The 12,967-nt window shown below is 42.9% G+C and overlaps 1 non-coding gene across 1 annotated transcript; it reads left to right on the top strand.

The window, feature by feature from the left end:
• The first annotated feature begins 12,612 nt into the window (after window positions 1-12,612).
• LOC130018761 (U6 spliceosomal RNA) lies at window positions 12,613-12,719 on the top strand. Its single transcript, XR_008791633.1, has one exon. It is a non-coding gene; the product is annotated as a U6 spliceosomal RNA (small nuclear RNA).
• The last annotated feature ends 248 nt before the right edge of the window (window positions 12,720-12,967 follow it).

Raw genomic sequence — 12,967 nt, 5'->3', positions numbered from 1 at the left:
ATAAGGAAAAAGTTTACATCAAAAATGAATTGTTTCCAGCTTAATCAATGACTGAATAGCAGTACTCCTACATTTTTTAAAAAAAATAATTGTTTTAAATTCACATTCAATGGCTTTTTAAAACTCTAATACTATGTGTTAGGCACCAATCCATAGATCCTGTTCACAGAAATACAGATTCAGTGAACTATAAAGAAAATATACTCTAGCCTTTTAATTCTTGTCTATTTTATGTAAACCGTAATTAACAAGATTATAAATTTATTGATTGGGTTTTATTAATCTCTTTAAGTGACATATAATAGCATTGGGAGAGGAGGGTTGTCCGTGTGTATTTGTGTGCATGTTGCTAGGAATCAAACCCAGGTCCTCACATGTGAAGCAGTAATTGGTGAGTAACATTCCTGGCCCAATAGTGTTTTTAATTTAGTATTTAATAAAAAAAAACTTACCTGATGATTAAAATAAGTGAGTATGTGAATGGAATCATTCATCCTTATGAGTTAATTTTACATATTATATATTTTATCCATAAAAAGAAACAAAACTTCAAACATTTTTACTTATAGGTTTTAATATCAACCAGAAAGTCAAACACTCAAATGCAACTAAATTCTCATTTCCTATTTTTTAAAACTTGGGATTTTCCAAGTAATGCTTGGAACTAAGCTACATAAGTATCTCCCAAATAACATGTATCTTCCTAATAGGTATTTACTTTTAACACCTGATCTAGACAGGCTTATTTGCAGCTATAGAATATTACATGTAGCCATTATGCATAGTCATTCTCAAAATAGAGGAAAATATATACTCTTCTAATATTGAACTACATTTTAAATTAGGTACTGTGGAAAAATTGAATGTGCTTGTATTAGCAGCAAAATCTACTGCTCGTATATTTTATTTTAAATTTTTGCTAGGTAACTCAAGTTTTGAGGAAAGACAGCTAGAGAGAATAATACAAGATCCATCCAAATATTCCCTGTCATTTAGTAAAATTTCCCTTCACAAATATACAAAATATACAAAGCATGCCAGCAATATCACTCAAATGACTGGAGCCCATGACTAGAATTCTGATTCAATCCCTATCACCACCTGGTCTATCTGTGCACTGCTGGGAGTGACTGATCCAGTAGCAGCACTGACCCAGAAGTAGCTGTTGGATGTGCCTCCCCACAAAACCAACAAAATGTATATAAGTAGCTGGGGCTGGAGATATAGTGTACTGGTGGATAAGGCATTTGCCTTGCACATGGTAGACCCAGTTTTGACACTTGAGGCACTACGTGGTCCCCCAAAACTGCCAGGAGTGATCCCTGAGCACAAAACCACTAGTAAGTCTAAGCACAGCTTAGTGTGTATGTGTGTGTATTATGTCTGTATGGATATATAAATGCTGTCTACAGAGGCTGAATCAGTTCATAGTCTCACCACCCATGTCTATGATGGTGCTTTTCTCCATACCCTTTTTCATCACCTGTTTCTGTTCTTCTCGATATAGGTCATTCTCCTGGATTTGATTTTTATCTGCATCTTCTTGTATTAAGTGATAAACAGCATTTTCCCAGGTGTATTTGAAATTATCTGCATGTATATATAAAAGGAAAAAGACCTTTGATATGATAAATTATTGATCAGAAATTGTCACTCACTCTCTTTATCCTAGACTTGATTGTCTGACTTGATTGTGTTTGATAATACGTTCCTGGATATAACATGATGAAATGGTTAAAAGGCATTTGCAAAATTGAGCTTGCTCCTTTGCACTTCTTTCATCTTTGTGCAGAGAGAACCTAAGGGTCGACTTGATGATCTCCCAAAAGGAAGAGAGACACATGGAAGATGCTCCAATCAGATATCCCAATGGAAAATAAGCAAATATAAAAGTTAAATAAATGCTTATTGCTTTATGTGACCTAAATTTTTTAGGTTATTATTGCAATGAATATTGCAATAAGTGAGCCAATTGTTGTATGGGAATAGAAAAATCAACTATCAATGAAATAGGGGGCTGTATATTTGCAGCTGTGTATCTTTTACTAGAAGCATTCAGTTTTTATTGGAATTTCACAAACAAAATCCTTTCATACAAAAATTAAAAGGTTTTAAAATAGTGAAAGCCTCAATTCAGAAAAAAGTGGGGAAAAATTGAAAAACTATAATGGCTAACACCTATGGGTATGGCATAACAAAATCTGATGAACAATAGAACAAAACAAAGAATAATAATGTTTAGCATGAAATATCATAAACTAAACTAGTTCCAGAAAGCTGAAGAGTAGCTTTCTGTTTAGAAAACAGGGACACAGACAGAGAAAGTTCTTGCTGCTTTTAAAACTGAGAAACCAGCTGGTTTATTAAAATATCAGTGCTAACTATATCTAATAAGATACATTACAAAAAATAAATACCTTCCTTGACTAATTTAATAACTAAATTTTAAATCCTATACTGTGCATATAAGCATAACTAATTTGAATGTTTGAAACTAATACAAAGTCTAATTGGGAGGTCCTGCTTCTGGCAATTGGAAGTGATTGAGGAGACAATATATAGATGGAGTGTTGAGTTTGTGAAAAGGGTCCAAGGGTCTCCTGGGACCTAGGAAGACCCTATCAGGAATAAAAAGTGAGTTATAGCAGATGATAGGACTTAGTAATTACCAGTTTTTGTTAACTGAGCACCTTGGTGGGAAGGGAGGAACAAGGGTTGGGCCATTCCCAGAGGTGCTCTAGAATGACCCTGGTGAGGTGCAGTTTGATATTGGCAATTTGTCATGCAAGGCAACTTCCTTACCTTAAATTACCTTACCTCCTATACTAACTCTGTCCCTGACCTGTTCTTTTGAACTTTATGCTATGGACTGATACTTATTCATTATTATAGCTAACAATCACGGAATCTTATATATCCCATAAATTATAACTTGGGTTTTTTATTAATAAAATATAAAATTTTTAATTTCACTAATAATATTTAAATAAGTAATTTTAAAAGCTAATCACAGAACACTTATTATGTGCCAAGAACTGTAGCAAGTTTTATAGTTACTTCATCTTTGCACTAACTACGTAAATAGGCATCCCATTAAGTCATTCAAAAAATTTTATTGTATATCCATAAACTTTAACATAGCATAAACTATTTAAAATAGTATTGGAAATTTTATAAACAAAAAAAAGATACGTATATAAGATCTCTTTTATTTCAGTTCCTGTGCTTTATAGAACATAAAGCCATGATCAAAATTATTCAAAGACATTGTTCTTAACAAGTTTTCATAAGAGATGACAATTATAAGAGATAAGAAAATATGTGTTCGGGGTTATGGTGCCACCAGCAGGTCAATTTGTACCTGTGAGGTGAGTGCATCAGCAGCCTGATAGCACCGTCAGACTTTCAGATACCCCAAAATTGATGCTATGCCTTTGGTCAGACCCCAAAAACTTGGGGCAAAGTTTACCAAGAAAGTAAACGGCCAAAAGTTAGGTATGTGGGAGACACTCCCAAAAACCACCTCCGGCTCAGCTATATAATTGGAGGCATGGTCTCTCTGGTTCCTGATTGAACTGCTTAATGGTCATGATCCCAGAGACTCAGAAACGAATCTCGGAACCCAAAGGCTTTTGGCAGAAATGTGTCCAGTTCCTGCAGTAGGTTGCTGGCATGGGGCCACTCCAGGTGGAAATAGGTTTTGTGCCTTGGCCTGTTCCCCCTGGCAGCCTGGTGACCACCATCCTCCAGAGGCCACTGACAGTAATGTTTGGGCCTGCAGTGACGAGACACATGGGGCCTCACCAGATGGGGGTGGAACTGGCCCTTTCCTCCCCATCCCAGCGAGATCCTGAGTCGCCACCTACAAACAGACTCTCTGGCTCCTGATCAAGCTGCTTAATGGCCATGATCCCAGAGACTCAGAAACAAATCTCAAAATCCAGCGGCTTTTGGCAGAAATGCATCTAGACCGCATACAAGGTGGCAACTGCCTCAGAACTTATTGGAAAGCCACGTATGAGCCAGTGGTGATGGGGCAACTGCAGTCTCATGGTAAGGGGGGTGGTACAGCCTCGTTCTTCACACCCTACCGAGGTCACGAGTTGCCCCCACAAGCGGCTCTCCTGCATGGACATGGTTCCAGAGGCAAAAGGACTTAATCCAGAGCCTGAAAGCTTGCGGCAGATAAGTGAATGGACAATGCATTAAACTACGGTGTCATGCCTCCCCGGGAGGAAAAGGGTGTTGCTCACTTCCGCCTTTTTCCACCCCCCACCCCTGGCACTAAGGTGGCCACCGCCTCAGAGCTTATAGGAAAGTCAGGTATGAGCCGTTGGTGACATGGCAACTGCAGTCTCATGGGAAGGGGGGGCGGTACCAGCTCGTCCTTCACACCCTATCAAGGACACAAGTTGCCCCCCACGAGCAGCTCTCTGGCACATCCATAACACCAGACATACAGAAACCAATCTCGTAATTATCTGGCTCTTTGCAGAAATCCAAAATCATTATATGATTCTCATAACCAGCTATAGAAAACAAAGTATTTCACAATGCCTTTTCAGCAATTCTGATTGTCGGGGGGGAAATTCTAAACAATAATGGTGCATCTTTTGTCAAAATAATGAATGCAATCAATGTAGAGAAGAGTTAAGTGGAAATCATCTGCCTCACATGCATTGGGAGGGGTGGAAGGGGGGTATATTGGGTTTCTTGGTGGTGAAAAATGAGTACTAGTGAAGGGAGAGATGTTTGATCATTTTATGACTGTGCTATCTCTCCAGCCCTAAAAAAGATGTTTGAGGAAAAAAAAAGATGTTTGGCCTCCACTCAGTCAGAATTATGGCAGGAGGCTGGGCCCAGTACAACAGATACCACTAAAAAAATCTTCAGGGGGATTACTTTGAGAAACTTTATGGCAAAACAAAATGATGAAACTTAGAAGAAATGGATAAATGCTTGGACTCTTATAACCTCCCAAGATTAAACCAAGACAATATGGAAGACCTGAACAGAACTATCACTATTAAAAAAATAAAATTGATGATCAAAAGTCTCCCCCAAAACAAGCACAGGACCAGATGAATTCACTAGTGAATTCTTCCAAACGTTTAAGGAAGACCTACAGCAAATCATTTTAGGCTGGTTCAGGAAATTAACAAAACAGAAATATTCCCAGTTTCTCTGAAGCAAATATTATCCTAATACCAAAAGCAGACAGAGACAGCACAAAAACGGGGAATTACAGATAAATATCCTTGGTGAACATGGAAGCAAATATCTTCAACAAAATACTAGCAACTGAAATTCAACAGTTCATCAAAAAGATAACCATGACCAAATGGGATTCATCCTAGGAATGCAGGTTGGTTTAACATAAATAATTCAACATAATACACCATATCAATACAAGAAAAAAACAAAAATCAGACTGAGGTTGGCCGTTTTGGTTCTAACGATTGTCAATTTGCCCATCCTCCACCCCAGCCGCAGATTAGGATTTTTCTGCCCTCAAAGTGGAAAAGGAAGGGAGGCACTAGCCACTCTGCTTGGCCACACCCAGCGTTGGTCCAGGAAACTGATGCAAGCCCAGAAGTCACTAGCATTGGAGGCCTGCTTGGTACTCAGGATTACAATCTTGCCCAACTGTTCCCCTCCCATATCTTCCACCCCACCCCAACCCCACCACACAGATCAGGTTGTCTTGCCTGAGAAGAAAAATCTTGTTGATTTTTTCACCTCTCTATAACTCACAGTGAGCATACAAAGACATCCTAACTGTAGCCACCTAGCCAAACAAAAACTCACACTATCACAAGAAACAACTCCAACAGCAAACGTCACCAACAAGAAACAACACAGAACCCCATCATGCTTAGTGAATGAAGATGGTAGCCTGGAAGACTCAACCAGTAATGACAAACTATAAAACCTCTCTGATTTAAAAAAAAATAGAGAAATTGTTGAGAATATATAAGGAGCTCAAAGAAACAATGAAAAAGACTACCAAAAATTAAAAATTACAAGTGGATAAGAGAGCAGAAATGAAGGAACTTGGCAGGTAAAATGAAAAACTCACTGAAAGGCATCAGCAGCAGAATAACAACTGCTGAGAACAGAATCACTGAGCACGAAGGCGAGCACATAACCTCCAAACAACAAAAGATGTTCAAAAAAAAAAGCTTCAAAATAAACAGCTGGCAAAAAAGTTTGGGTTGATTTCAAAAGGAATAACCCAAGAATCATTGGGGTCCTAGAGGGCCAGGAAGGTGACCCTGATGAAGAAGCAACAGTCAAAAATATCATTGCTTGGGGCTAGAGCAATAGCGCCGCAGATAGGGCATTTGCCTTGCACACGGCCGACCTAGGTTAAATTCCCAGCATCCCATATGGTCCTCTGAGCACTGCCAGGAGTAATTCCTGAGTGCAGAGCCAGGAGTAACCCCTGTGCATCACCTGGTGTGACCCAAAAAGCAAAAAAAAGAAAAAATTTAATTGCTGAGAATTTCCCAGGGCATATGAGTGCATGCACCCAGATCCCGGAGGACCAAAGAGTTCCAGCTAAAATATCAAAATAAAAATACTCCAAGACATATCCTAATCAGAATGACTAGAACCATAGAGATGGAATCGTGAAGCAGCAAGATTGGTCACGATCCTCCCGTTGTTCATCAATTTGCTCGAGCGGGCCCAGTAACGTCTCCATTGGAGACTTCGTTGTTAGTGTGTTTGGCATATCAAATACATCAGGGTAGCTTGCCAGGCTCTGCTGTGTGAACGAGATACTCTCGGTAGCTTGCCGGGCTCTCCAAGAGGGGTGGAGGAATCGAACTCTGGTCGGCCATGTTGGCTGCATGCAGGGCAAACGCCCTACTGCTGTGCTATCGCTCCAGCCCGAAGCAGCAAGATGGAAGGATAAAATTATAGATGAAGGAGTTCCTTAAGATTTACTGAAGATTTATCAAACAAAACTCTCCAGAACTGATGACAGTGGAATATAATGAAAAAATTCCATGAAAGAAAACCTCCAAGAATACTTTATCCAGCTAGACTCTCATTCAGATTTGAAGGACAATACAAACTTCACAGAGAAACAACTCAGGAACTTCATAGACTCAAAACCATCTTTTGAGATTTTGTCTTTAAAAGGGGGCTACTTTAAGATAAAATGTGTCCCACAAACATGACAAATTTCTTCAGAAATATGAAATAAAACTTCATGACAATAACCTCTCTCAATGTCAATGGGCTAAACACAGCAGTTAAGAGAAACAGTGTCAGTATGGATTAGAAAATTGAACCCAATATTCTGCTTCCTGCAAGAAATATTTGACACTCCTGAAATTCATATAGAATAATAAAGCACCAGGAATATTTAAAGCAATCCTCGGGAAAAAGAAGATAGTTGGCATCATCTTCCCCAACTTCAAACTTTACTACAAATTAAAACAGTATGGTAACAGTATGGTATTGGAATAAAGACAGACCTGCAGATCAGTGGAACAGAGGTGACTATCCTGACACAGACACTCAAATGTATGATTACTTAATCTTTGATAAAAAGCAAGAAATATGAAGTGGAGCAAGAAAAGCTTCAACAAGTGGTGCTGGCAAAACTCGGTAGCTACATAAAAAAAAATGAACTCAGACCTCTTTTTAATATGAGGCACAAAAATCAGATCAAAATGGATTAAAAGTCACACCCACAGCCCGCCCCCCCAGCACCATCTTTACAGCATACAGCCGGAAGAGAAGGGCCACATGGAGGGCGGGACCCACAGCTCCCGGAGAAAAAGAAAAAAACAGGTTCCAAAAAGAGCCGAGATCATCGGGAAGTCCCAGATCGGGTAGGTACCGCATCCCGCCTCCCCCAGATGGAACCCCAGTGACCAGAAGCCTCTACAAGCACAGTTCGAGTATGCAAGAACTAGGACTTTTCCTCAAAACAGCGCGGCCGCTTACTCGCCGCGAGACATCTCTCTATATACAAAGTGATCAATGGGAAGTAAACCACCCAACGTTTCTCCCTGAAAATCAGAGTTAAGTTTGGAGCACAGCCCCAGAAACACAAGGACTTAATGCAGAACCCGGCAGCTTGGAGCAGAAAAGTGAACGGACTATGCATTGATCCAGGCCATCATGTCTGTCCGGAGGGGAAAGGGTGTTGCCCCATTTGCCCTCTCCTCTCTGGAAAGAAAGATGGCGGGCGCAAGTGGAGCCTTGTGGACAGCAGGTATGAGCCGGGGGTGTGGGGGCGACTAAAACCTCATGGGAAGGGGGGCGTTCCGGTCCGCCCTTCACGCCCTACCGAGGCCACCAGTTGCCCCCCACGAGTGGCTCTCCAGCACGGCCATGACTCCAGAGCACAAAAACCAATTTCTTAACTATCTGACTTTCAGTAGAAATACTTCCAGGGTCAATAAGTAAAATAGCAGAAATCCAAAACCAACATTTAATTCTTGAACCCAGCTGTAGAAAGCAAATCACTTCACAATGCTTTTTCAGCATGTCTGATTTGAGGGGGGGGGATAAACTCTAATAATAGTGGTGAATCTTTTATTGAAACAATGAATCTAATCAAAGCAGATAGAGTGTTAACTAGAATTCATCTGCCTCACAGGGACTGGGAGGGGTGGGGAGTGGGGTTTTATTGGGGTTCTTCATGGTAAAAAATGGGTATTGGTAAAGGGAAATGTGTTTGATATTTGCATGACTGAGACCTAAACCTGAAAGCTTTGTAACCTTTCCCACGGTGATTCAATAAATAAATAAATAAAATTATTACTGGCAAAAAAGAGCCATAGCACATAAAAAAAATGGATTAAAGACCTCAAAATCAAACCTAAATCCATAAGTTACATGGAGAAAAATGTAGGCAGAAAGTTCCATAACACTGAAGTTAAAGGCATATTCAAAGATAAAACACCACGGGGGCTGGAGCAATAGCACAGTGGATGGGGCGGATGTGAACAACGGAAGGACAGTGACAGTATATATAAGGTGCCAATAGAACTTTATGAGAAAAAAATCCAACTACATCAAAAGTGAAAAATATAGATGTACAGAAGCTTCAGTGTTTTTAATTTCAAAAAGAAATTTTCTCAAAGAGAAATACAAATGTTGAACAGACACATGGAGAAAATGCTGTGTATCATGAATCATCAGGGAAATGAAAATCAAAATAATGAGATATCTCATGCAACAGAGAATGGCACACATTAAAGGAAGAGGAGAGGAAAGGAGAGGAGAAGAGGGGAGGGGAGGGGAGGGGAGGAGAGGAGAGGGGAGGAGAGGGGAGGGGAGGGGAGGAGGAGAGGAGGAGAGGGGAGGGGAGGAGGAGAGGAGGAGAGGGGAGGGAGGAGGGGAGGGGAGAGGAGGGGAGAGGAGGGGAGAGGAGGGGAGAGGAGAGGAGAGGAGAGGAGAGGAGAGGAGAGGAGAGGAGAGGAGAGGAGAGGAGAGGAGAGGAGAGGAGAGGAGAGGAGAGGAGAGGAGAGGAGAGGAGAGGAGAGGAGAGGAGAGGGGAGGGGAGGGGAGGGGAGGGGAGGGGAGGGCAGGGGAGGGGAGGGGAGGAGAGGGGAGGGCAGGGGACGGGAGGGCAGGGGACGGGAGGGGAGAGGAGGGGAGGGGAGAAGAGGGGAGAGGAGAGGAGAAGGGAGACGAGGGGAGGGGAGAGGAGTGGAGAGGAGGGGAGGAGAGGGGAGGGGAGGAGGGGAGGCGAGGAGGGGAGGGGAGGGGAGGGGTGGGGAGAGAGGGGAGGAGAGGAGAGGTGAGGGGAGACGAGGGGAGGGGAGGGGAGGGGAGGGGAGGGGAGACGAGGGGAGACGAGGGGAGGGGAGGGGAGGGGAGAGGAAGGGAGAGGAGGGGAGAGGAGAGGAGAGGAGAGGAGAGGAGGGGAGACGAGGGGAGGGGAGAGGAAGGGAGAGGAGGGGAGAGGAGAGGAGAGGAGAGGAGACGAGGGGAGGGGAGATGAGGGGAGACGAGGGGAGGGGAGGGGAGGGGAGGGGAGGGGAGGGGAGAGGGAGGGGAGGGGAGGGGAGGGGAGGGGAGGGAGGGGAGGGAAGGGGAGGGGAGGGGAGAGGAGAGGGATGGGAGGGGAGGGCGAGGGGAGCGGAGGAGAGGGGAGGGGAGGGGCGGGGAGAGGAGAGGAGGGGCGTGGAGAGGAGAGGAGAGGAGAGGAGAGGAGGGGCGTGGAGAGGAGAGGAGAGGAGAGGAGAGGAGAGGAGAGGAGAGGAGAGGAGAGGAGAGGAGAGGAGAGGAGAGGAGAGGAGAGGAGAGGAGAGGAGAGGAGAGGAGAGGAGAGGAGAGGAGAACCATTACTCGTGTGGTTATGGGGAACAAGTGACTTGCATTCATTGCTGGTGGGAATGCTAACTGGCCCAGGCTTTTTGGAAAATATGGACGTTCCTCAAAAAACTAGATATTGAGCTTCCATATGACCCAGAAATACCAGTCCTCAGAATATACATTAGGAGCCCCATTACACAATGCAGAAAAGTCATTTGCAGTCCTATGTTCATTGCAGCACTATAGTCAGAATCTGAAACAACCCATGTGCTTGAGAACAAATGACCGGGTACAAAAAAAAAAACTATGGTATGTTTACACAGTGGAATACAATGCAGTTGCCAGGAAAAATTAAGTCATGAAATTTGCTTATACATGGATGGACATAAAAAGTATCATGCCAAGTTATTCAGAGAGAGAGAGGGATAGACATAGAATGATCGCACTCATCTGTGAGCTATTTAAAAAAAAAAAAACATAGTATGAGACTTACACCAACTGCCGTGTAACCCTATCAACAACCAGGATCCAGAGACTAAAACCAAGCTCCCGGAAGAGAACAAGGCAGAGTCTCCTGCCCCCCGCACCTGCTGTCCTCAGCGGGGCCCCTTGGAGGAGGGCGGATTGAGTTTCCCTCCCCGCCCTGAGCAGAGTGCCAACAGCTGAAGACCTCCAGGACCCAGCCAAAGCCATGCTGAGACCACTCTCCACACATTTGGACAAGGAACCAGCAGAGGAACCCAGGTGTGCAGGACCCGGGGCTGAGATCTCCAAGCCTGCTCTGTTCAGGACTGGGGCTCCTCCACCCAGCTCCCCCAACTTCCAGTAGCTAGACAGTTACACCCACCAACTGCCATGTAACCCCATCAATGGCCAGGATCCAGAGACTCTAAAACCAAGCTCCTGGACCTCTTATTCTCTAGTTCTCACTCTCAGAGAACCCGGCAGGCTTCTGAAAGTATCATACCCGCCTATATGCCTGACTAGGAACACCTGTAAAGGTGATTGGAGGCTCCCCCAAAAGCTTCCATCCCTCTCGGAGAGCACAGCAAGCTGCCGAGAGTATCCAGCCTGCACGGCAGAGCCTGACAAGCTGACCGTGGCATACTCGATATGCCTAAAACAGTAACAATGAATGATCCTCATTCCCCTGATTCTGAAGGAGCCCCCAATATGTCATTGGGCTACACTAGCACGTGACAGGGATGAATGAAGACATTACTGGGTGAATCGATGAACAACAGGGTGATAGTGATAGTGATGAGACTTATACCAAAGGATAGTAGAAATGATAGGAGGAAAGGTCCATAACTGGAAGCTTGCCACAAGGGGTGTGGTTAGAAGGGCAGAGAAGAGACCACTATGACAATGTTAGTTGGAAATGTTCACTCTGGACAAGAACTGAATGCTGAAAAGAGATAAAGAGATATACAAGGTAACCCTTTAGTACCTGTATTGTAATCCATAATGCCCAAAATGTAGAGAAAGAAAGAGGAGAAACATTCCCCAAAGCATTATACAGATTCAATGTGATCCCTATAAGGATACCCATGAGAAATTGATCAAACACTCCTGAAATTCATGTAGAACAACAGGCCCACACAAACAGCTAAAGCAATTCTTGGGGGTAAAAAGTTGGGAGGCATCACCTTCCCCAACCTCAAGCTCTACTACAAAGTGGCAATAATTAAAACAGCATGGCATTGGAACAAAGGCAGATCCACAGACCAATGGAACAGGCTGGAATATCCTTACACACACCCTCAAATATATGATCATCCAATCTTTGATAAGGGAACAAGAAATGTGAAGTGGAGCAAGGAAAACCTCTTTAACAAATGATGCTGGCAAAACTGAACAGCTACATGCAAAAAAATGGGCTCGGAAATCTACCTAACACCATGTCCAAAAGTCAGATCAAAGTGGATTAAAGACTTCAACATCAGACCAGAATCCATAAGGTACATTGAAAAGGTCAGCAAAACCCTCCACAACATTGAAGCTAAAGGTATCTTTATTTAAAGATGAAATGCCATTGACCAAACAAGTGGAAACAGAAATAAACAAATGGGACTATCTTAAACTAAGAAGCTTCTGCACCTCAAAAGAAACAGTGACCAAAATACAAAACAGTGTACAGAATGGGAAAGGATATTCACCCAATACCCATCTGATAAGAGGTTAATATCAAGGATATACAAGGCACTGATTGAACTCTACAAGAAGAAAACATCCAATCCCATCAGAAAATGGGGCTATGAAATGAATAGAAACTTTCTCAAAGAAGAAATCTGAATGGCCAAAAGGCAAATGAAAAAATGCTCTTCAGTGCTCGCTTCGGCAGCATATATACTAAACTTGGAATGATACAGAGAAGATTAGCATGGCCCCTGCACAAGGATGACACGCAAATTCGTGAAGTGTTCCATATTTTTCTACAACTGTACCTCATGGTGTCTCACTAATAAAAATTTTTTAAAAATGCTCTTCATCACTAATCATCAGGGAGATGAAGATCACAACAAGAACGTGATATCATTTCACACCTCAGAGGCTGGAACACACCCAGATGAATAAAAGCAACCAGTGTTGGCACGAATGTGTGGAGAAGGGGACTCTCCTTCACTGCTGGTGGGAATGCCGACTTGTTCAGACCTTTTGGAAAACAGTATGAATGTTTCTC

Source organism: Sorex fumeus, unplaced genomic scaffold (genome assembly GCF_029834395.1).
Source record: "Sorex fumeus unplaced genomic scaffold, SorFum_2.1 ptg000265l, whole genome shotgun sequence".
In the NCBI taxonomy this organism is placed as follows: Eukaryota; Metazoa; Chordata; class Mammalia; order Eulipotyphla; family Soricidae; genus Sorex; species Sorex fumeus.
The sequence above is the reverse complement of the archived record's forward strand: the minus strand, read 5'-3'. Positions and strand labels throughout refer to the sequence as shown.